At 51.2% G+C, this 25,065-nt stretch overlaps 1 long non-coding RNA gene and 1 other non-coding gene across 2 annotated transcripts; one reads left to right on the top strand and one right to left on the bottom strand.

Annotated features, from left to right (window-relative positions):
• Positions 1–14,089: 14,089 nt before the first annotated feature.
• On the bottom strand, positions 14,090–24,090 carry LOC147571814 (uncharacterized). Its single transcript, XR_015246775.1, has 3 exons — positions 23,073–24,090; positions 21,935–21,981; positions 14,090–16,718 (listed from the first exon to the last, which is right to left on the bottom strand). It is a non-coding gene; the product is annotated as an uncharacterized LOC147571814 (long non-coding RNA).
• Positions 16,794–16,880, top strand: LOC112859800 (small nucleolar RNA SNORD35). Its single transcript, XR_003223537.2, has one exon. It is a non-coding gene; the product is annotated as a small nucleolar RNA SNORD35 (small nucleolar RNA).
• Positions 24,091–25,065: the final 975 nt, after the last annotated feature.

Consider the following 25,065-nt stretch of genomic DNA (forward strand, 5'->3'; position numbering starts at 1 on the left):
ATTGGAGGAGATGGGGGCCGGGGGCTAAGGGCAGGGCAGGTGTCCTGTGGGCAGAGGTCGGCTAGGGGTGGATGGGAGGAAGGTGGGGGAAAGCTGCAGGGAATCCCAAAGTTTGAGACCGCATGAAGGAAGTTACAATGGAAACAAACAAACAAAGGCAAACAAAACCAGGATCCTGACGTCCGGGGGCCCCCATCCCAGCTTGACCACTGAGTGAGGGTCGGCTTCCATGTCTGTGTAGTGGGGGTTAGAAACCTCTGCCTCCCCCCCATCCACCTGCTGCCCTGGGGCGTAGTGAAATCACATGGGTAACCAAAAGCCCAGGGAAATGTGCAGGGTTGGCACTCTGGGGGTGAAAGGTGGAAAAGACCAGAGCTCCATCACCTGCTGCCCGAGCAGCAGATTCTCGAATCTCTCAGTGTCTCTCCTACCTGAACACAGGCCCGGCTCCTGCACGGACCCAGCCTCATGGCGAGCTGGGCGCCCTCGGGGTAAGAAGTCAAAGATCCAACAACAAGCCCAGACGAGGTTTTCTGTTCTTACCCACTGACCTGTCCTCAGTTCTCAGGTATTTTTAGCCAGCAGAGACCCCTTGATAGAGAATGGCCTCTCCCACATCCTCCGGGAAGTAGAAGGAATGCTTGGACAGAACACAGCACACAGTGGAAAGGGCAGTCCTCCGAGGTTCACCGTGGTCTAGCCCCGTCCTGACCTTAACAGGGAAACTGAAAAAGCTTGTAACTGGAAACGTGTTGCTCCCAAAGATGTATCTTAGCTGAAGAAAAGCAAGGGCACTTAAAGGAGCTCTTCCTGTGGGTCCAGCATGTCACTGCTCCTTGACTTTGTTTCATCTGCTTCTCATGACAGACTTGCACACAGGGAGCGCCATTCATGGTTTACAGATGAGGAAATCAACACACACACACACACACACACACACACACACACACAATGCAAATAGATTGAGGGAAGCCGGGAGTTAATGAGTAGCAAAGCGGAGACTGGCGCCTGGGGCGGCCTGACCTATAAACCCATGTGCACACGTTACAATAAACCGTTGATTATGTGTGCGCCACGAGGCGGGGGCTGGATTCAGGGCTTTGCGAGCCCCGTCCCATTTCCCTCTTAAGACAGCTCCACCAGATAGGCCCACGGCCACCCCTCCTTCCCTACGAGAAAACCGCAGCTCTGCGAGGTGACATCACTGAACCGATGTCACACAGGCAGATCTCGCTGCCAGATCCCGAGGCTTAACTGTGAGGGCGCACGGTCCCCTTTGTCCAACCCCAGCTGGTCGTTCCTAGGGGGAGTGGAGAGAGAGCGTGGGTTCAGGTGACCAGCACTCTCAAATTCAATACGGTTATGCTTCCTGCAGAATAGCAGTGCAGATTCTAACCCCACGCTGGATGCTTTCCTGGGCTCTCTGAGGGCTGGGAGCGGTACAGCCATCCTCTTGAGGGAGGGAGGCGGCAGAGATCCAGGGTCTCTCCTTGCTATGCCCTCCCTGCACCAGCAAAGTCACCCTTTGGGAGAAAACTTCCAGACATCTGTCCAAAGTCACGTTTTCTTTTACTATCCGCACAACGTACAGGTAGGGTTCTCCTAGCGGTAACCGACAGCCTCTTCTTAAATATCCGGGGTAATAAGGACACTATGAAAACTTGCTGAGACTCGGGGTTCTCAATGACACGCCTGTTTTGTGCCTTTGCCCTGTGTTGGGTTTTAGCACGCGTTGGGCATAGATCATGGGTTGCAGATTCCCATCCTACCCCGACAGTGGGAATTTTCTTTTTTAAAGAGTTAAAACACATACTTCTTGGAAATTTACATCAGCACTCACCGTTGCGTAGAAGCGTCTGCTGTGATGAGAATGAACTCCAGCTAAGCTGTCCAGACGGCGCGGCCCCAGACCCATGTGGCTGCTGGGTACTTGAAACGGGGTGAGTGCAACCGAGGACCGGGATTTTTAATTCAATTTTAATTAAATTTAAAGAGCCACATGTGACGAATGGCGACAGCATTGGACAGCACGCATCTAGATAATTACTCAGAAAATACCACCCGGATACTTTTGTATACGCTTACTTTATTGTAAACACGGAGCGATTTGAGTTTGTTTACCCAGTGGGTTTACCTCTTGGCCCCAGTATTTTGCACTGTGGGGATTCACAGTTGTGTAAACACCCTGTGCACGAAATGAAGTACAAGAAAGAGGCCGTGTGTTTGCTTATTAGCTTTACACTGTGAAAACTCCAAGAGTCATAATTAAAAGATTAAACACTCAGAAATGCAAACAGCCTCACCATCATACACACTCACTGCCTACCTGCTCCCCAGCGGCATCGAGATTGAAAGAAGCGTAGTGACCACATCGAGTCTAGCGGCTTGGCCTGCAGAAACGTGCCCTCCGGGCGTGCGGGGTGGGGGGCACGGTGCTGGGCTCGGCTCCCGATCTCACCACGTTACTATCTCCCTTCCAGCAAGTTCTCTCTGCTGGATAGCCCTTCACTCCTTTTCCCTCACTTATAAATGTGCTTTTCATACCTGGCCCTTCCCTGGCTCAGTAAGGGTTTATTCCCTGTTGTAATGAAATGACCTGTCCTGAAACATGGGCACCAGGACGTCTCTCTCTGGAGTCGCCTCCCGTCTGAACGGGAAATGTCATGGCCGCTCCGGTATTTAAAATACACGGATTCCTGACTCCAATTCGCAGACCCGGGTCAGAATGACCGCGGCGGGATCCGGACAGCTGTGTTTTCGTACAGCGCCCCAGGTGACTGTGATGTGCAGCCAGATCAGAGAAACAAGGGCCCAAATCATCCTCCTTTGACAAAGGATTTTAGCAGTGGGGTCGGACGCAGAGGCCTGCCCCAGCCACAAGGGCTGGATGGGCCTGAATACCATCATCAGAGCCTTCGGCTGATCCTCTCCTGCAAGCCCTGCCAGGCCCCGCGCTGGGCATTTAATATAAACTGTCTCTGCATAACCCTCTGGGGAAGGTGCTTCCGTTCCCAGGAAGACTCAGAAGTTTGGAGAAATTAAGAAACGTCCGCTCCGTGTCTACACAACAGTTAGGTATCATGTTCCCGGTCTGCACCAGGTGCCGTTATAGGACGCGGAGGTGCAGCAGGGAACAAAACTGCTGTCTCTGTTCCCAAAGACTTTGCGTTCTGATTGGAGGGGACAGACGATTAATGAGTAAACACGTCGATACGTCTGATGGCAAAGGCCACAATGAAAACCAGCAAGGCGGGGTTCCGGGGGCCGGACAGCGATGCAGGAGCTCTTTGAAGGAAGGGACTCAGGGAATCCTCTCCGAGCAGAGCCTTGAATAGATTGACAACGTTTGCCACGAAGGATCTGGACGAAGAGCTGCGAGGGAGTAGAGAAACAGGTGACAGAGCCCTCGGGCCGGAGGGTACCTTGCTCTCGGCCACACAAGTAATAGAAGGCAGGCCACTTCCAGACTTCAAAAAGAGCCCTTTCCACTGGCCTTTGACCCCCGGCTGTGTTAGCAGTTTGTTGCTAAATGGCACTGTACAACGGGTTGGTACTTTCTTTCTCATCTGCAAAAATGCAGTTTGGCTCGAATGGAAAAAGCCCCCTTAAAGGGCAAGTAGGGACTTTGCATGGGGTTGTTCGTGCCGGCACTGCGAGGTGAGCGTTGCGATCACGCCCATCTGACGGGTGAGAAGACCAAGGCACAGAGAGGGGAACCGGCTGGCCGGAAGCTCCCTAGCTACCACGAGGCACAGGTGGGGTTTGCATCCAGATCTAACACGATAGCTGATCCCCACCGGCACATCTCTGCTCTAGTCACTGAAGGCCAGGAGTTGTAGAGCCCAGGGGAGACAGCTCTGGGGGCTGGGGGCTGCGATCTGCACCTCGGGGACTGACTCGGGATTACATATGATAAGAGGTCCCAACCTCCGTGGGGTGAGACATTGGCAGAATTCACCATGGCAGGTGCCCTCTTAATATTGGCTTTCAAAGGGAAAAAGAAAGAGTTTTTCATCGAGGCATATGGCAGCTGACACATTAGAGCATCATTGCTCCAAACTGCAGACTTATTAAAGCCATTAGAATAATTATAATTGAGAATTTACTTAAAAGCCCATAACGACTTTTTAGACAGCCTTTTGCTTGAGTGCCTTCTCCCGTGTCTGTCATCCCCAAGCCTCTTTCCCTGACACAATCCTCCCAGACCCCCTGGGAGCCTTTGTTTTCTCTTTACCAGCATCCCCGGAGCCACAGTCTTAGAAGCATTATGGAAAAATCCTGCTAAAGAAGGAAAGTGGACCTCTCCAGGCCGCTTGTCTTGCTGTGATCATATCCTGCATTTCCTTAGCCTGAGCTAAAAGCCCTGTTCATTTGGCGAACTCCTATTCATCCTGCATGCCCCACCTACAATGCCCCACCTGAGACGATCCTCCTTCAGGCAGGTGATCATCTCCCCTCCTAGGCTCTTATAGTTTCTATGCACGACTTCGCTAGAGCTTTTTCAAATCACAGTTTTACTTCTCTTGTTTACATGTCTGTCTCCATCAGAAGGCCGTGTCTTACAATTTAATTCCTCCAGCGTTTAGTGTAGACCCTGGCACACAGGTGGAGCTTAAAAAGTAACCGCAGGGGCGCCCAGGTGGCTCATTCAGTTGAGCGTCTGACTCTTGATTTCGGCTCAGGCCGTGATCTCACGGTTCACGGGATCGAGCTCCACGTCGGGCTCTGAGCTGACAGGGCGGAGCCTTCTTGTGATTCTCTCTCTCCCTCTCTCTCTGCTCCTCCCCGGCCAGGCTCTGTCTCAAAATAAATACCCTTAAAAAACTTTTAAAAAGCAACGGCGGCATAAGTTAGTAGATGAAGAAATGAGTGAACAAATGAATTAGTGACTTATTCCACGAAGATATTGCTACCACTGACCCTTCTCTGATATGAGAATGTGCATCGCAATCGCAATCACAATGTGCATCGCAATCGCAAATGTGCATCTGCGAGAAGGACAGGTAAGGAAGCAGGACTGGGCCCAGGGAGCAGCCGAGCTGTGACTACGTCCTGACAGAGGCCCAGCCAACCCCCCAGGGAGCTCTAAAGCCGAGGCAGCCCTACGGAGCTGCCCTGAGATGAGACGTGGAAACCGAGTCTTGGTGCCTCACCCCTGATCAGTCATGGTGCGTCCTCTTCCTGGCAGGAGGTGCGACCTTGGGCCTGGTGGCCCTCCTCAGCCAGGGCAACCCCGCAGGGGAGACCGTGGAATTACGAGCTACGGTTCTCGCTGCCGAGGGTCCAGCTGGGCAAGAGCAGGAGCCATCCCGGCCAGGATGGCAGACCGATCAAGGGGTAGGGATGCTGTGTCTCCGAGACACAACCGGCCAGGGAGCATATGCCTGGCCCGTTGGGGTCCTCGATCCCTGATACACCTTGCCTTATTTTAATTGTAAACAGAAGCACAGCAGCCTTGATGTGACAGAACATGATGGACCTGGCAGGGATGAGGGTCTGGGTCACCCAGCAGGGAAGTGACTGTGACTGCGGTGCTGACTGAGGGTGAAGGGGGTCTGGAAGGAGCATTGGGGGAGGGGGACGATGATGGTCTTTTACGGCCTGAGAACCGGCTGCAGTGCTGGGGAATTTCCCTTTCTAAATTTCCCCCGGAAGACAAGCCACGGGAGCCCTGGAGAGATGCCCCCAAGCCTCTGTGAAGAAAGGACCTGAGCAGTACCGGGGACTCTCCTGGGGGGTTGGGGGGGGGTGGTGTGAAGGGGGGGTCAGATCTCCTGCAGACCCCGAGGTCTCGTTGCCTCGCTGCCCACCCCCAGCCCTCGCTGTCTGCCCCTCGTTTGCTGAGCGAGTGGACAAATGATCTGGAATTTCCAGGACGTGTTAGTGGAAGTATTCCGCGGGAGATCAGCCCGCTGCCTCCATATGCCCTCATCGGAGGTGAGCCTCGTCACTTCCATCCCCAGGGTAGAGGACGACCCCGTCTACTCCAGAGGGCAGGTGTCCATCTACTGCCCGACAAACAGGGGATCTTCAAGCTCGGGAAGTGAAGCCCGAGGCTTTTTGTTCGCGGTGCCGTTCAGCCCAACACCCGTTGTTGGCCAAGGGTAAGTCTGGGTGTCAGACTACCCTACGAGCGGAGTTAAAAATCAAGAGATAAATCCTGCCCCCCTCCCCCTTTTCTTTAAATTGCTTGCATGTGTGTTTTCTCCTGAGATTCCCCAAAGAAAGGCACCAGCTTCCTGGAAGGGAGTGGCTCTTTAATTTGCGTATCTTTTGTGAACCTTGTTGAATGAGGCTTCCAACTTGGGCATGACTGGGTCACACACACAGAGTCTCCGGCCAGTCAGCCCTGGGAGTAACTCACGAAGCCCACACACACGGAAGCCTGAGGAAGAGACTTCCACAAGCCACACGGCCCTGAGACGATGGCCATGGATACTATTTTTTTGAAAATTGCATCTTGTTTTAAAAGTACTAAGGGAGCTTGACTTTTTACAAGATTCCAAAATGGCTCTTTGTCCCTTTCTTTCTTTCTGGCATCATTCCAGGCACATAGTAGGTGCTCAGATAATGACAGCTACTCCATCCCCTCGTCTTGTATGCAATGAAGGATCCTTCCGAAAGATGAACAATTTGTCATGCCATACATTTGGGGTTTTATAGAAGAGTGAACCTCAGCTGAAGAGAGAACTTTGATTATTCATTCATTCATTTATTCACACAAGAAACTTGCTACGTATGGGCACCGTGGATTAGATACGTTGTATTCTGTGAATAAGCAAGTGTATGTGGATTTATGTACATTATATAAAACATTATGAGACCATGATTAGGAATCATATCATTCAAACCATGACAAGGTAGTTTTGTTTTGTTTTGTTTTGTTTTGTGTTTTTTTGGTGGAATTTGACAAGCAAGCTGATTATAAAATATAAATGAAAAAGCAAAGCAACAGAAATAGCTGAGACGTTCCAGGGGAAGAATCAGTGATATAACTTAGGTTACAAGATATCTAGATTTGATATCAAGTTCTAAGGATGAGGACCGTGCGCTGTGGGTAAAGTGTGGACCCTGGAACTGAACAGAGAGCCCAGTGACAGAATCTTCATCTATGAAAACCTGATAACTGATCAAGGGGAAAGAGTCGATTCCGGGATGACTGTCTTCCATGTAGGAAAATGTTTTAACTAGGACCCCCTTGTCATATGATTTACAGGTATCAATTCCAGGAGCCCCAACTCTATGAGGTTCAAGGTAAAACTGTAGAAATTTTATTTTTTTTAAAACTTTTTTTAACGTTTATTATTGAGAGACACAGAGACACAGAGCATGAGCAGGGGAGGGGCAGAGAGAGGGGAAGACACGGAATCCGAAGCGGGCTCCAGGCTCCGAGCTGTCAGCACAGAGCCCGACGCGGGGCTCGAACTCACGAACCGCGAGATCATGACCTGAGCCGAAGTCGGATGCTTAACTGACTGAGCCACCCAGGCGCCACGAAACTGTAGAAATTTTAAAGGGAGGCACGGAAGAGTAGCTTTACAGCCTTAAACTAGGAAGGGATTTATTAAACACGACACAAAAGCACATACAATAAAGAAAACAAAAATAGACAAAATTGTCTACGTCACACTGAAGAGCTTCAATTTATCCAAAGGAGCCATAGAGGGTGTAAAGATAAGCCAAAACTAGGAAGAAATATTTGTACGTAGGAAATTGACAACAAATGACTTTTCAGGATATGCAATAAGCTACAAATCAATAAGAACAAACAGCTCAGTAGAATCATGGGCAAAACAGATTCCATTGAACAGAAAAGGCAAAATTAATGGAACAATCAACGTACAAAAACAAACACATCCTCTCTAGTCAGCAGGGAGACATAAAATAAAACCATAATGAGATGTCATTTCGCATCCGCCAGATTAGCAAAAATTATAGAAGCCGACAGTAAATGCTGCGAGGAAATGGGGCAATCCCTCCTCCCGACCGACGCTGGGTGAGTGTGGGATTTGATAAAAATCACTGCGGATCGCAATCTGGCATCACGGATGGGGCTGGAGATAATGTGTGAGTCTGCCCCAGCAATTGCACTTCTGGGTAGATCCCTGGAGAGTCTCACGATTGCCCCAAGAAACCTGTAGAGAGTTGTCCACATCTGCACAAATTTTAACAGTAAAAATTGGAAACACCTGAAAAGTCCATTCCCAGCAGAAATGGGTTTTTTCCAAGTGTGCTGTATTCACCCCCTGGAAAAGTATACAGCACTGAAAATGAAGGAATGCCAGAAAGGTACAAGACTAAATGAATCTCGTGACGGTCGTGTCGAGGGGAAAAAAGCAAGTCACGGAGAAATACGCCGTATAATTCTGATGAGGCAGCGTGGGGAGGGCTGAGGACGCAGAGCAAGCTGGCACCCCACCCCCCGCCCCCCAGGTGAGATGTGTGTGACATTCCACAGGCACTCCTGCCCGCCCAAGGACACAGGGAAAGACGGAAAACAAATGGCCAAGTGATACAGGTCACCGTCCTGCAGGACATGGGTCTCCATCCGTTTACGAATATCTTAGTGAATTATAAGAAAGAGGCAATCTTATCAATAGCTTAATCTCCAGAAACCTGTAGACTCAGTTTCCTGGAGCCCCAACATCACCTTCCTCTCTGCAGTGATATGGGGAACAAAGGCAAGAAGGAAATGGCAGGTGAAATTAAATGTCCTTACAACCTGCAGCCCATTGACAGATACTTGAGGCTGGCAGAGTAAAACATTTCCCTGGGAACTCCCTACCTGTCTAATGTTAATACCTTATTAGAGGGAAAACACCCTTAGCTTGACAAGAGCAAGGCCTCGAGTATCTTAGGAGTCCTCTCCAGCACATCCAAGTCCCTCTGGAGGCCTCCCTTTTGACCTCACCTCCCCAACTCCATAGTATAAAACTAGCCATTCTTCTCAACCCCGTGCAGCCCTTTCTGCCCATGAGTCCTCTCCCCTTGCTTTAATAAAATCACCTTTTTTGGGTGCACCTGGGTGGCTCAGTCGGTTAAGCATCCAACTTCAGCTCAGGTCATGATCTCACAGTTCGTGAGTTCGAGCCCTGCGTCGAGCTCTGTGCTGACAGCTCAGAGCCTGGAGCCTGCTTCTGATTCTGCGTCTCCCTCTCTCGCTGCCACTCTCCCATTCTCTCTCTCTCTCAAAAATAAATAAACATTAAAACAATAAATAAAATAAAATAAAATCACCTTTTTGCACCAAAGACGTCTTCAAGAATTCTTTCTTAGTCATCGGCTCTGGACCCACCATCACCCCCAAACCTCATCAATTCCATTTATACGGAGCTCAAAATCATGTACAACTGAACAATAGCATATTATTCGGGGTAACAAACGAGCATGGTAAAACTATTAAAAAAAATAGGATGGCAATTACAAAATTCCCGATAAGGTTCAAGTGCCAAGGGGGGGAAGTCTGGGAAGGGTCATGCAGAAAAAAAGGCAAAGTCATGGCATCGATTTCAAGACCCAGTCGACAGGCCGCCACACACATCCCTGTGGTTCTTTTTGCCTGACACACAGCTTAGGAATAGTGTTTTCCCCTGTCTAGTATTTAATGTTATCATTAAACACGGAATCATTTATTTCTGCCTGCCTGAAAAAAGTGAAGTCAATGGGAAAACGTTGATGGAAGGCTGACAGAGTTCCTTATTGACCTGTTTCTTGAAGGTTGAGTTTGCTCGGGAGGAAGGAGAGAGGGAAAAATTAAATATGCATCAGGCAGAAGAGACAGAGACAAGAAGGTGCAACTACGAACAGAGTTCGGTGAGGGTTACATTTAGATCAGAGATTATGGAAGGAAACTTGCATCGCAGGGGAGACCAGGTTCTCTGGGGTCCCTCCAAGCCTTACAAAGGCATTCTGTGACCACTGGGATCCATTAAAGACTTTTTTATTGTAGTAAAATATACAGAACATAAAATATGCCCTTTTGACCATCTGTAAGTGCACAGGTCAGTACATTAAGCACACTCACACTGTTGTGCAACCATCCCCACAGGCATCTCCAAAACTTTTCCATCATCCAAAGCCATTAAGGAATTTCTGTTGGGTAAGTGGTAGGATCAGATTTTCCCTTGGGAACAAAATCCTAACTTAAACACTAGGGACTGTCTGGCGGCAGGTGGAGGACTCGAGGGAGATGATTTTAGGGGGTCAAATGCGGCCTGAGTGAGGGACAGCAGAGCGCTGAGTAGAACTAGGGGAGGTAGTGTGGTCCTGGGCGAAATACACAGATCTGTGTGATGAATGGCGTGGGAGAGAGGGGATGGCGTCCAGGGTAAACCCAGCTTTCTGGGTTGGATGCCTACTGGGGTCATTTACGAGAACAAGGTTACAAACAAGAAAGAACAGGGGCGCCTGGGTGGCGCAGTCGGTTAAGCGTCCGACTTCAGCCAGGTCACGATCTCGCGGTCCGTGAGTTCGAGCCCCGCGTCAGGCTCTGGGCTGATGGCTCAGAGCCTGGAGCCTGTTTCCGATTCTGTGTCTCCCTCTCTCTCTGCCCCTCCCCCGTTCATGCTCTGTCTCTCTCTGTCCCAAAAATAAATAAACGTTGAAAAAAAAAATTAAAAAAAAAAAAAAAACAAGAAAGAACAGGTTGGTTAGGTTCTTAAAGTCAGCTGTGCTCTACGATTTCCGCCCACACGCTGCGCAATGTAACACTGTCCCCCTCCCTTACCCCACTCCACACCTTACCTCCCCGACTTCGATGGACACAAATCCTGTTTCATGCTAACAAAGTGGGCAAAAGAAAGGATGGATTCCCCGTAATCTTGTGGTTTTGCTGGCGGGAAGACTGAATGAGTATGTGGCTGAGATCCAGTTCAAAGTGTGAACTCGCAGGTGAATGGGAAGTCAGCCAGAGCCCCGGGGGCACCCCCGGCTTAGGGATCCGGTATCCACCTCTCCAGCTATTAGTGGCACCCTATGGCATCGGTCCCACTCTGACCCTCAGAGTCTTGCCCAAAGCTACATGGAGCTGCCCGAGGAGCCCCCACTGCCTGGAAGAGGCATGACAGAGGCCCCAGCATGGCACCTGACATCATCGTCACGTACCTGTTGATGGAAGCTGGCTCCCTGCCTCACACGAGGGGGAAGGACTGAGTGAGGGCTTGGTCCCGGCCATCATTCTGCAAAGTGGCGGAGAAGACAGCCTCGGACTGGGAACAAGAGTGTAGACCGGAGGTCCGTAGACAACAACCTGGGAGCCAAACCCGAGAGGCCACCTGCTGTTGGACAGCGCAGCCTCTAAGTGTGGTTTCTACATTTTTTAAATGGCAGGGGATAAAAACCCAAAGAAGAAAATGTTTTGTGACCCGTGAAATGAAATGAAATTCATACTTCAGTGTCTGTAAATAAAGTTTTATTGGAACACAGCCTTGCTCTTTCTTTCCCTCATTGTTTATGGCTGCTTTGGGGTTAGGAGGGCAAAGGTGAGAAGCTGCCACAGAGCCCGGATGGGCCACGAAGACCACGATATTTCATGGAGGATGTCTGCCCACTCCTAGTACAGACCTTGAGGGCGCAACGCTTTTGCTTGGGGCGGAAGAGAATTCTGGGTCAGTGGGGGTGGGGAGCGTTAGCCTCGCACCTGTCACCTGCCTGGGAGAAACCAGGGTAGTCTAACACCCAAGTTCGGCTCCCGAAGGACTGTCCAACCGTGGCTTTGACGGGCGTCGTGAAAGAAAAGCTGCCCAGCGTGAAGACCCAGCGCCCTCGAGGGTTCGAGCCGAGAGTCTAAAGGATGAGTGGGTATTACCTCCGCAAGAGGAAGACAGACTGGAACAGCATTTGCAAAGGCCCTGGGGAGCACACAGACTTTCAGGAGCAAAGAAGGACCAAAAGGGTAACGTGGCCGGAGTTGGGTGATGGGGGGAGGTGGGGGTGTGGCAGGGACAGGCAGGGGGTGGGGGGTGGGGGCCTGCCTGCTGGTCGGCAAGCGAGCCCCGCCTCCTTTTCCCACCTCCCTTTCCACTTGACTCCCCTTTCCAGCAGGCCGGATCCAATTTGAGCAGAGGAACTGGATGAATTATCACGCGTTCACACCTTGGTTATATTATCCAGACATAAACGTTCAATTAAGGAGACTAAGTGCATGCAAATGACCGAAGCTGTAATTTAGTGCGACTTGAAGAAAGATTGGAGGTGGTTTGGACAGTAGAATCACCACCTGTATCAAGTAGGTGTGTGCGCAGGAGACAATTTGAATAAGGTACTTAGCGCCGTGCCCGGGACATCGTAAGGGCTCGATATACCCTCCCTATTATTATTATTATTATTATTGCCATCATCCCAACCCCACTGATCATCATTTTTATCTCCTGGACAAGGAATGAAATCACTAGTCGAAGAGAATCATTAAGATGGGCATACTTTTTTTTTTTTAATCTTTGTTTTTAACATTTTCACGACTGTTATGGAGGCATCATCCTTTCTCTTGCCATTTAGAATCTTAAACTCATGAGATTATTTGAAGAAGATGAGACCGGGGGGCCTGGGTGGCTCGGTCGGTGGAGCATCCAACCTCGACTCAGGTCGCGAACTCACGGTGTGTGGGTTCGAGCCCCGCCTCCGGCTGTCTGTGCGAAGCCCACTTTGGACCCTCTGTCTCCCTCTCTCTCTGCCCCTCCCCTGCTTGTGTGCCCTCTCTCACTTTCACTCTCTCTCTCTCTCTCTCTCTCAAAAACAAACATTTGGGGCGCCTGGGTGGCTCAGTCGGTTGAGCGTCCGACTTCAGCTCAGGTCATGGCCTCGCGGTCCGTGAGTTCAAGCCCCGCGTCGGGCTCTGTGCTGACACCTCAGAGCCTGGAGCCTGTTTCAGATTCTGTGTCTCCCTCTCTCTCTGTCCCAACCCACTCACATTCTGTCTCTGTCTCTCTCAAAAATAAATAAACATTAAAAAAAATTTTAAATCAATCAATAAATAAACATTTAAAAAATAAATTAATTGAACACGATGAGACCACACAGGTTCTGCTCACTGCTCCCCGCCAGGAGACGCTAGGAGGAAGGAGCCTCTGAGGAGAGCACGCTCCCCAGGCAGAGACAAGCACAGGTCGGGTCTCAGGGGGACTTGCCACCTCCTATGTCCCGGGGTGCCCCCCAGTCCCTGGAAACCCAACACCGGAGGGAGGGAGGGAAGCGTCTGCTACCAGCATGGGCTCTGAGTGCTGAGTCAGCCCGGAGCTGTAAGGTGAGTAATTGCCCTGTGGTTGCTCAGCTCTGACCCACAGTCTGGATCAAAGAAGAAAGCTCCAGAGCTTTCAGTCCTGCAGAGAGGCCCCTGGTCTGATGAATAGCGCGAGTGTCCTCATCTGAACCCTCTTCCCTTCCTCTTCGGGTTCCAGACCTCCCCGCAGCGCCACACTGGCGACCTGTCTGGGAGGACCGTCCGGCCACCTGGGCCTGGGCCTGTCTGGGGGTCGGGGGCTGCGTAGGATTCCTGGTCCTGGCCGCTGTGCCTCTGGGTGCTCCCTCCCTGGCCGCCCCGGCTCCCTGTTCAAGCCCGGGAGAGAACAACAACGAGGACACTGACGGGCAGGGCTTGGGGACCCGACTGCCTGCGTCAAACCCAGCCCCGCCACCCTCCAGCTGTGTGATCTTGAAGAAGCGACCTAACCTGTCTGCGCCTCGTTTTCCTTACCTGTTAAATGGGAATAATAGCTAATTCCCTTTGAGGATTACCTAGGACACGACAAGCGCTGAGAATGGTGTCCGGCATACAGAAGGTGCTCCATAAATCCTGGTTCTGCAAGCTAATCATGCCGAGTGCCCGGGTGGGCGGCATGAGTGCACGCCCTGCACAGCCGCACAGGGCCCCCAGCACTTCAGAGAGCCCTGGCCGGGCCTCCCGGGGGGCTCAGTCGGTTAAGCGTCTGACTTCGGCTCAGCTCATGATCTCACGGTTCGTGGGTTCCAGCCCCGCGTCGGGCTGTGCGCTGACAGTGTGGATCCTGCTTGGGATTCTCTCTCTCTGCCCCTCCCCTGTTCTTTCTCAAAATAAATAAATAAACATTAAAGAAGGAGGAGGAAGAGGAGGAGGAGGAGGAGGAGGAGGAGGAGGAGGAGGAGAACCGTCCGTGGCTTAATGCTTTGCTCTCGCTGTATTGAAGTTCTTAGTCATTTTCGAGAAGCGACCCCACTGTTTCACTCTGCCCTGGGCCCCACGGCTTAGGCAGCAGGTCCTGTGGCTCCCATTTATGGGGCCCCTCTGTGCCAGGTGCTACCGAGGCACTTTGCAGACGCAACCCCGCAGCCTTCCCTTTGATCCGACCAGCTTGGTGCTCTCAGATGAGGACGCAGAACTCCCAAATGGCTCTCCCTAAAAGCTCACTGTGTAGGGGTGAGGTGTGGCCTCAGAGGCTGGCAGAGCGTCCCCCAACCCCTATTCCCCTCCCCGGTCTCTCTCCGAAAGCTTGCAGGCTGCCTTCGCCTCTGTGTCCCTGATTGGAAGCTTGAAGCTGGTCAGGAGTCTGGGGTCGCTGAGATAGATTTGTTAGATTCGTCCGCAAAGGAAACATAATCTATCCCAGATGCCTTCATTAAATTGTATAAGGGTTTCTAGAGTAGACAGAGTGGGAGCTTGCGGGCAAGAGTCTGCTAACGTGCGTGGTTGTTTTTCCGGCCAGTGTAATATGCACGTTCGCACATACGTTACCTGAATTAGCTGCCGACCCCTGGGAAATTTTACCCAAAATCCCCAATGCATAGCTTCCCTTAAGGCATCAGCTGATCTGATGACTCTGGGCCTTCGCCCCCAGCTAGCCCACGGGGCAGGGCTGAGCAGCAGTTGCCCTAATTTTAAGGTGGGGTGTGGGCCTTGCAGCCAGCCAGGGCTCCCTTCCCTCCCTGGGGCCAATCTCAGTACCGGTTCGCTCTTAGGGTCTCTCTGGCCCCCAATACCATCAGCTTCCTGGGCCCTGCAAGCTTTGAGCTTGACTTCGGTCGCAACCCAGAGAGGAACGGCTGTCCACAAAGGACACTGGTCCGGGGTCAGAGGAGCCGGGTGGACCTCCCAGCCCTGCCCCTGCACCATGAGGCCAGGCAGGGACAAGGCCACAGGCTTCGGAGCCAGACGGGCAAGCTCAAGGTTGATTCCCAGTGTCCCACCAGCTCAGTCTCTGTGACGCAGCATGCGTGCGCTCACTCCTGTTCCTTCAGCTGTGACACGGGGACAGCAGTGCCCCCCTTCATTTGTCCTGCTGCCACACTGCGCCTGGCACCTTGCCTTCTTTGTCTCCAGCCGTCCCAGGATCTCTGCTAGGTGTGATCGCCATGAGCCATTGAAACGGAGGCCGAGAGATCTCCCAGTCACAGAACCAGCAACAGATGCTAAGTTAGGATCCAGCCCCCCACAGGCCTGTGTGGAGACCAGTGGCTTTGCTGTGTGTTCGGGGGGGAAGGGGGGGAAGAAGCAGCCTGAGGCAAAGGCACTTAGCAGGGAGGGGTTCCGGTCCCTGACTCGTGGGACTCAGCCGAGGGCCCGGGGTGGGAAGAGAGGTGTGCATTAAGCATCTTGCTCTGATCCCCTCGTGCCTGGGGCAAAAGGAAGAACTGCCTGCTAATCCCGACACCCACGCAACTCTGCTGTGGGGAAGCTCCAGAGTCTGGAGTGGCCGGCGGGGGGCACACACTGTTCTTCCTCCGACATCTGTGGCCCTGAGGTGGTCAGCAGCAGGGGAGGAAGGGGGTGACCAGGGCTGAGCAGACCCCAGGGAGCCAGTGGTGGCAGGGACGGTGGCCTCGGGTTCACCAGGTGATGGCCTGAAAGACAGTGAGAGAGGCTGGGAGCCCAGGTGACCCACTCAGAGCACCTGGAGGACACCTGCGACCCCCGATCACATACTGTTCACATGTATGTGTATGCACGTGTGTGCACGCGTGTGTGTATGTGTGTGCACGTGCGTGCATGTGCATGCATATGCATGTATCTGCATATGTATGTGTGTGCATGTGTAGTGTATCTGTGTGTGCCTCTGTGTGTATCTGTGTGTGTCTGCGTGTGCACGTGTATGTGTCTGAATGTGTGTACGCGTGTGTATGTGTATCTGTATGTGTATATGGGTGTGTATGTAGGTGTATGTTGTACATATGCATATGTGTATCTGTAGGTATAGGCGTATGTATATATGTATCTATTTATATATAATAACACATGCATATGTATATATTTAGAAATACGTATGCATGTGAGTATATTATGTATATGCATATACCTGTGCACACACTTATACGTGTATATGCATATAATATGTATATATGTGTGTATACATGTATGCATGCTTCTACATGTACATATGCATGTAACATGCATACATATGTGTGTACATTGCATATATATGTATATATCTTACATACCTTGAGCCTTAGGATACAATTATCCAGTAAATGAAATTAAAAAGCCTTTGCAATGAGTGGAGGTGGTCGAAAGATACAAACCTCTGGTTATATAATAAGTAAGTCTTGGGAATGTGAGGTAGAAGCGTGACGACTATAGTTATTATACGTATTAGATGTTTGAAAGTTGCTAAGAGAGTAGATCTTAGGGGCACCTGGGTGACTCAGTCGGTTAAGCATCCAACGTCGGCTCAGGTCACAGTTGCATGGTTCGCACTCTGACAGCATGGAAGCCCCTCCCCTGCTCGCTGTCTCTCTCAAAATAAGCAAATATACTTGAGAGAGAGAGAGAGAGAGAGAGAGAGAGAGAGTAGATCTTAAAAATTCTCATCACGAGGAAAAAAAACTTGTGCAGATGATGTCTCTTCCTCACGATGGTCTGCGGGTGCCACTTTGGGCAGAGCAGATGATGCCAATGGCCCAGCTGACGCCAGGAGGAGGGAGCAGGGAGCCCTTCCGGGGGCGGGTGTATCTTGCGGCTTGTGCCTGCTGAGACCAGGGGGGTCCGCTATGACAGCTCGTCACCTCTGTCCCTTAGCCACCTTGGCCGCACTCTGTCATAACTTCACTTCTCCCCCTGCCCCCACAGGGGAAGAAAAGAAAATCGTGGCCACGTGTGGGGATGGGTGTTAAATAAGCTGATGGGGGTGATCATTTCTTAATATATATGTATGTACATTGTATACCTTAAAGTAATACAATGTTGTATGTCAATGATCTCAATTGTAAAAATAAATCAATAAGTACACAATGCTTCAAAGCCTTTGTATATCTTAGTACTGAATGAGGCCTCTGAGGAGGGGTTAGAAATCTTGAAAGTGGGCCTCATGCCCTGCTGTTAAAAAGGCAACATACAGAGAAAGACAGATACCATATGTTTTCACTCTTATATGGATCCTGAGAAACTTAACAGCAGACCGTGGGGGAGGGGAAGGAAAAAAAACAAAAAAAGAAGTTAGGGAGGGAGGGAGGCAAACCATAAGAGACTCTTAAAAACTGAGAATAAACTGAGGGTTGATGAAGGTGGGGGGGAGGGGAAAGTGGGGGATGGGCATCGAGGAGGGCACCTGTTGGGAGGAGCCCTGGGTGCTGTATGGAAACCAATCTGACAATAAATTTCATATTTAAAAAAAAAGATAAAATATAGAAGAAAAAAAAAAAAAAGGCAACAGACGAGGTGCCCGGGTGGCTCCGTGGGTTAAGGATCCTACTCTTGGTTTCGGGTCAGGTCATGATCTCGGTTCGTGAGATCGAGCCGAGTCGGGCTCTGCACTGAAACTGCAGAGCCTGCTTGGGATTCTCTCTCCCTCTCTCTCTGCCCCTCCCCCACTTGCGTGCGCTCTCTCTATCAAAATAAACATAGAAAAAATTAAAAAAAAAAAAAAAAAGCAGGCAGCAGACTTTCCGACGAATACAATCAGAACTGTCTCTGAGACCTCGTTTCACCCAGCAGCTGAGGCCCAGACAGAAGGAACTACAGATACATAACCTCCTGTTTCAGTTTTCTATTTCTAGGTGACTGCCAGTTATGGCTGGCAGGGACCGTTCACATCCGCCTCCCCCTCTAGTGTCGGGGAGACACTTGCAGACAGCAGAGTCGGGGCGACAGGGCCTGGCCCCCTCCGCAGCGGCCTCCCCACGGAAAGGCAGGTGCCCCTTTGGACGCCCGACCTGTTCTGTTTTCTCTTTGGGAGCTCTCGTGAAATAAGGCACCTTTTCAACCAGCAGCAAATGAAATCACATGTAGGATTCCGGGGCCACTGCTTGAACGCCCCCGCAACGACAAACGAGCGAGATCTAGAACCAAAGCTGAGCTCTGAGCTTGGGGACCCGTGTTTGCAGCCCTCGCATCGACTTCCCGCTCACCCAGAACTGCCTGCGGGGATGTGCAGGAGAGAGGATGGTGAAGGAGGGCAACTTACCCTCCAGGGGTTCTGGGCCTCAGAAGGCAGGTGGGTGCTGAGAACCCCTTGGCCTCCCCTTACAGCTCTCTGAGGCTCACGTGCAGGTAAAAGAATCTTCCAGAACAAGGCTTCCCAGGAGCCCCCAGGCAGCTCTCCTCCCAGAGCTCTAGCCAGCAACAGCTGGTGTTTCGGCAGCTGCCCCAGAGGGAGTTTTCGGATGCCAGGAGAGCCTTCCCGCCAGCAGCCTTTAATTAAGAGCGCCATGATTACAGTCGCTAGGAGTCAAGAGGGCACCCCTCTTTCCTTAAACTTTGCCAATTGGAGCACAACAGCCTTTTCATGGGTAACAAGGGACCGTTTTGTACATGCTGACTTGTCTCAGGAGAGAGCTGTGGTCTGCAGAGAGAGATCTAGAACTCTAGAGCTCTCGTCACGCTTCTTACATTTGCTGGGAGATCACCGATCTCTTGCATCCGTTAGCAGAGTCTGGCAAGTGGCGGGGAGGTGGCCAGGATCCCCTGGTAATTTAGCGACAGCTGCAGGATCACCCTTCTAGCACAGCAGGCCACATGGAGCCCGCCTGAGCCAACATTTGGGGGCTCCACATGGCGTTATCATAAATAAGAGGTGTGAGGCTGCTTCAGACAATACGCCCCCTCTGACAGTTCCCGTAAGCTTCTCTCTGTCCCGAAACCCACACCTGGTGACACTGACGTGCCTGGAAAGAAAGAGACATGAGCACAGACACCAACCCCCATCTCTCTTCTTCTCTTCCTTCAACCTTAGCTCAGACTCGCACAAGGCACCTGCTATGCGCTAAACCCCATGCAGAGAGCTGAGAAGGCCCAAGGTCAGCAGAAGAGGAAGCAAGCACACACTGCGTGTCTGCTGAGTGGTGGGCATTGCAAGCTGAACACACACAGATTGAGAGGCTCAGACGCTTCTCTGCTTTACTCACGGCCGGAAAGAGTTGTGAACTGTTCACAGCAAGAAAGCCAGTCTCCTTCTAGGCGTGGGACCAGCTGTAGAAAGCTGATGAGAAATGAGAGGGGGAATTAGGGGTTGTGTGTGTGTGTGTGTGTGTGTGTGTGTGTGTGTGTGTGTGTGTGGAGGGACCTGGGGCTTCTTGACGCTATAGTCATTGCTTCCTTATTTTCCTTTGTAAACTCTTGGGGCCTTTGATTACACGCTTAGCCCAGTTGCATGGCGTTGATACAAGTTATCTCTTCGATTCTCAGTTTTTCACAGGGAAATGGTGATAGATGCCCTCATTTTGACAAATAAGAAAATTGAGGCCCCAAAAGGGTGTATTCCTCACCTGAAGACATTCAGAAAGATGATGAGAAAGCCGGGAATACTTCCGCAAGTAGTTACCAAGAACCTACCATAGGGCAGACACGTGGGTTCAAGCCCAGGAATTCCCGTTACTCCCGCTCTACGAACCTGCCTCTCCGATTCCATTTGGGAAGCCAGTCGTGACTCAAATCGTATCGTGTTTGAAGAGAGAGAGTCCTGAGGCTTGTTCGTTTCTGCCCTCGTTTCTTTATAAAGGCGTGTACTCATTTATTCACTTATTTGTTCATTCACCAATTATTTGTTGAGTGTCTGCTACGTTCCAGGCATGGTACTCGTTACTAGGAATTCACTTGTGACCAGAAAGAGACACTGTCCCGGCCCTTATGAAGCTGACCTTCTAGAGGGGTGACAGCCAGTAATCGATTAACCATAATCGTGAGGGTCAGCTGTGAACTGAGAGCCACAGCCGGAGGGAAGGGAGCTCAGGCCAGTCAACCCAACTGGGTCCAGGAAAGGTTTCCCTGGGAAAGTGGGGTAGTCCTGGGGTCCAAGGTAAGGAAGAGTTCCCCGGATGAAGGCAAGGACCAGGGAAGGACCTGCTGCTCAGGGGGTCTCCTCTAAGACATCCCCATCTGCCTGTTCACAGGCATCTCAACCCCATCCTGACCCAACGTCATCGCCCCCGAATCTGCCCTCACCTCACTCAGCGAAGAGCTGTCTCGTCCTTAGTCCTCAGGCCAGAAGGCCGGAGACATCTCAGACTCCTTCCTGCCCTCACGCCCCGATTCTAGCAATTACCAAGGCCTCTCCACTTTTATCCCGTATTTATCAAATCTTTCCCCTTCTTTCAATTCTCTCTACCAAGGCTCTGCTTGGAACTTAACCTTTCTTGGGGCGCCTGGGTGGCTCAGTCGGTTAAGCGTCCGACTTCGGCTCAGGTCACGATCTCGCGGTCCGTGAGTTCGAGCCCCGCGTCGGGCTCTGTGTTGACCGCTCAGAGCCTGGAGCCTGTTTCAGATTCTGTGTCTCCCTCTCTCTCTGACCCTCCCCCATTCATGCTCTGTCTCTCTCTGTCTCAAAAATAAACAAACGTTAAAAAAAAATAAAAAAAAAAAACACAAATTCAACCTTTCCATTGGGAGTGGGGAAATACTGAAATTACATCATTCGACCCTAGAGACACTGGGATGAACGAATAGGCACAATCCCTGCCCTTTTAGAAGGTTGAGCAGAAAAACATTTTTCCATTGGCTTTCTGACGGCCTCCCTGCCTCCCGCCTTGTGCTCTTGACTCCAGACTCCACACTCAGCTAGAATGGCCTGTGTGCGATGTGAACCTGACACAGCCCATCCCCCACCTTCTCCACAGAATTCAGTCCAGTGATCTTAACAACATCACCCGGGGCCCTTCCCCTTTCAGGGCTATCACCTGCCCGTGCCCAGACCACATCTGAAAACAAAGACCCACAAAATGTTTCTTCAAGAGCTATGTGCGTGAAGTGAATAGATTAAGGACTATATACCCTTGGGCACTAGTTAGTAGCTTTCTCATTTTGACTTGCTTTTCATTTCGCCAGGTGACATGCCATACATTAGACACTGGGAAGGGATAAAAATAATAAGTCGCAGGCAATGTCAGAATAGACCAGTGGAATCGCAGGCAATGTCCGAACAGGCCAGTGGAGGAGCGCCTGGGTGGCTCAGTCGGTCGAGCGCCCGACTTCAGCTCAGGTCACGATCTCTCGGTTCGGGAGTTCGAGCCCCGCGTCGGGCTCGGTGCGGTCAGCACAAAGCTCGCTTCGGATGCTCTGCCCCCGTCTCTCGCTGCCCCCCACCTCTCTGTTTTTCTCAAATGAATAAGCATTGGGAAAAAAAAAATAGATGGCTGGAGGAGGATGAGTGGTTTGCTGAATCCACTGTGGGATTTTCCTGCTTTGTAGTTAGAGACAAATTTAACCCTTCCTCTGCCTGAAGGCACTGTGGCCGTGAAACGCCTAGAGGCTTATAGCTAAAGTGGCCCAGAGGTGGTGGCCCCTGTCAGCTCTAATCGCCTGAACGAAAACACTTCACCCCTGTCTACTTTGCACTAATCTCAGGAAAGGCCTGAGGTCACCTTTTCAAACCTCAAGAGTAGCCCTCCAGAGCTGCTCCCTTTCAAATTCAGGAACAAATATGGAAAGGCCCGATGGGTGTTCCTGTAACTGTATGTACGATTTTCATTTTCAAATCGGGAGGATTATCCTTAGCTGGGAAACCTTTTTAAAAGCAGTTGCAAATTAATTGTTACTTACCGATTTTTTTGTCTTTAAAACAATGCGTACAGTTTTCAACTCGGCATCTGCCAGAGAGGAACATCAGGGTCAGAGCGCTCTAGTGCACAGAAGAACACAAATTGGACTTGGACACGTCTGGATTTGAGTGCTGGATGCATCACGCCCCAGCTGTGTGGCCTTGGGCAAGTTACCCAACCTCTCTGAGCACTGGTTTTTTCATATCGAAAGGACTCCTTCTATCTATCCATCCACGAAGTATGGTTTGCGGATATAAGGGCACCTGGAGTTCACACAGGGAAGAACTGATTCAAGGCCAACGGGAATCCAAATCCTTCCGTTCTCTAGAACTGATGAGCGTTTCTCTACTAGCTACAGTTGACTACCATGTGGTGTGTGTGCTTCAACCTCCAAATCCGGCACCCCCAAAACTTTTCGCCCTGGGCCTAAGGGTAGCCTCAAAATTCTTTCAACGTCCACTCAATGCAACGTCAGCCCGCCAGTTTGAGGTCCCATGAGAGGAAACATATCACCATGTTGGCCCCTGACCCTTATCAGCCCAGAAACCGTGCATGACAGAGGCTCAGTGGTGGACCGAGGGAAGCAGGAACTGGCCTTTCTCTGGGTTTTCTCTGTCTTCCATTTCTAAGACTGTAGACTCACAGGCTGAACCAGACTGCGCAGCCTCCTCAGTTTACAGGCAGGGAAACTCAGGACAGCAGAAGCAAGGCCTTCTAGCAAGCCTTCCTTTGGACGTCTGCTTTCTCGGACTAGCCAACCATCTGGTAACAACAGCCAGGAGACTTCGTGCTGTGCGTTAGGGCTCTCTGACGACACAGGGAGGCTCAGATCCTCAAGCCCAAGACCAGTCCTGGCTCGTCCTGTGGCACCCAGTCTAGCGGACGTTGCCCAGGTTCCAGGAGCGTCCGGCCAAGGCCAAGGATGAGAACGACCACAGTGCCTCCCATCCCAGTGGAAACGCCAGCATTAGAGTCAAAACTGCCAAGATGTTTGCTCTGCCACTGAGACCCGGAGGGACCCTGGAGATTTCACCCAGTCTGGGCCTCCCTTTGGGCCTTCCTCACCTATAAAACTTTAAATAAATTTGAAAATAATAAGAATAAAATAAACGTAACCATCGCAATCAGACTGAACTCACATATTTGTCTCCCAAACCACTTTGCCTGGTGCATTTCAGTCTGCTCGGCACAGGGAGGAATTTCCCTGGAGACCCATCCCTGGCCGCATTCAAGCAGAGACTAGATCATCCACGGGTCCGTCCTGCTGTTTCCAGGATTTCTGTACTTTGCCGAGGAGCTTCTAAAACCCTTTGAGAGCCAGAATTTCTGCAAATCTTTGATCTGTCCATCTGGGTTGCTGCCCAAGGAGGGTTAGGAGATGAACTGTGGAGAAAGTTAATTTAATCTTGTGAAGAGCCAGGAAACAGAGCAGGGCTGTTGCCAGAAAGACTCAGTGTAGTCAGAAGACAAGACTTTCTCATTCAAAATCGCCCACGGCAACTCCATCCTTATTAAAGTGGAATGTAAAATCGTAACGTGGACATTGTTCCTATTCATAAAGGAGCTTATAAAAATGACTGCAAGGCAAGTTCACTGTCCCTCTTCACTATGCGGGCCATTCCACTGCCTCAGTAATACTGGGGATGTTAAGAGAGACTTACTGGGGTCACAGAGCTGAGGATGTCAGAAAACACGGGCGTGACGCACGGACTGGCTCCTTTCTGATTACCTAACCCCAGTCATTGAACCCTAAAGCCCAGAACTTTGGGAAGTGGGAAAACGCTTGCGTGAAAAGAAAAAAAAAAAAAAAGTTGACCGCAACTACCCTCAGTTTGCTTAACAGTAGGCCCAGAGGCTCTTCCCGAGAAGGGTCAGCTGTGCCTTGTGACCCAAACAGTCCCGAGCAAGGGCGGGCAGAACCTTGACGCCCTCCATGCCTTCAGCTTGCTGCGCCTGCCGTGGAAGTGAGTCTATGGCCCCAGCCCAGGCTCAGATTTCCCAGCTGACACGACCAGGGTTCCACCTGAAATCCTAATTGGGATCTAAATCACCCACTGGGACAGGTGCTCCGGCCAGGCCTCAAGCCCCGTGCCGGGTGACTCAACACGGTGCCCCTTGTGTGGGCCACACGCTGTAACACACGTGCTTGTCCTTGTCTGGTCCTCGGGTCCCCGGTGAATAAGTCCAGATTCATTCTCCCACCTGAGAGGTCTTCAGAATTTGAACGAGGTTGGCTGAATAAGTTGTAGTCCCCAGGCCTGGAGGGTGGCCCCTTCAGGATGGGCTCCGGCTTGCAAAGAGCCTAGCTCTGGGTACCCCCCGCCCCAGGGGCTCCATCTGAGGTCAGAGTTGGATGCCACTATTATTCCCACAAGGCTGCCCCTGGGGCCTGAGGGTTTTGGCATCTTATCTTTGACCTCTTCTCATCTCAACCCCCAGACCTTTCGGCGAGGGATAGAGCAGAAAGCGGTCTGTCCTCCAGTCTGGGATGAGAATGAGGGTATCGAGCTCCTCAACTCCGGCAGGTGAAACACAAAAGAAATTCAAAAGAAATTCAGCTCTGTAGTGGGGAGGGTCCCAAAGTCCTACAACCTGAGCAACCGAAAATCCCTATTGTTTTCAGAGGAGATGTGCCAAGGGCTTGGGAAGGAGGAGCAAACGGGCTGCTCTGGCCCATCCCTGAGATAGAAAGAACCACCAGGCACTTTCCCTGCTGTCCCAGCTGACTTGGAGTATCTGCACACCGGTCACCTCAGCCCGTGACATAGCAATACGTCTCCACCCACCCCAAGTGGCCCCAGCTCCTAATACACACACACACACACACACACACACACACACACACACACACTGTGTATGTTTGGGAGGTGCTCCCATCCGGGGCCCTGCAGCTGACGGTGACCCGGCTGAACTTCAGGGGATGCAGCAATCCTCAAGGTTGAGGGTGATTCCTGCGTGTGTGTGCAGGGCCTTCCCCGGAGCAAAGGGGCTACAGCCCTCCCCAGATTCCCAAAGCAGCATCTGGGGGCCATAGACACTAAGGAAAGTGAGTTTCAAACAAATATTCTCAAAGCGCTCCACAAATTGAAGAGTCTGGGGATGTAGTGTTCTCTGAGCTGACTCAGTCTCTGA

This window comes from Puma concolor, chromosome F2 (genome assembly GCF_028749965.1).
Source record: "Puma concolor isolate L17-30 chromosome F2, mPumCon1.1.hap2, whole genome shotgun sequence".
NCBI lineage: Eukaryota > Metazoa > Chordata > Mammalia > Carnivora > Felidae > Puma > Puma concolor.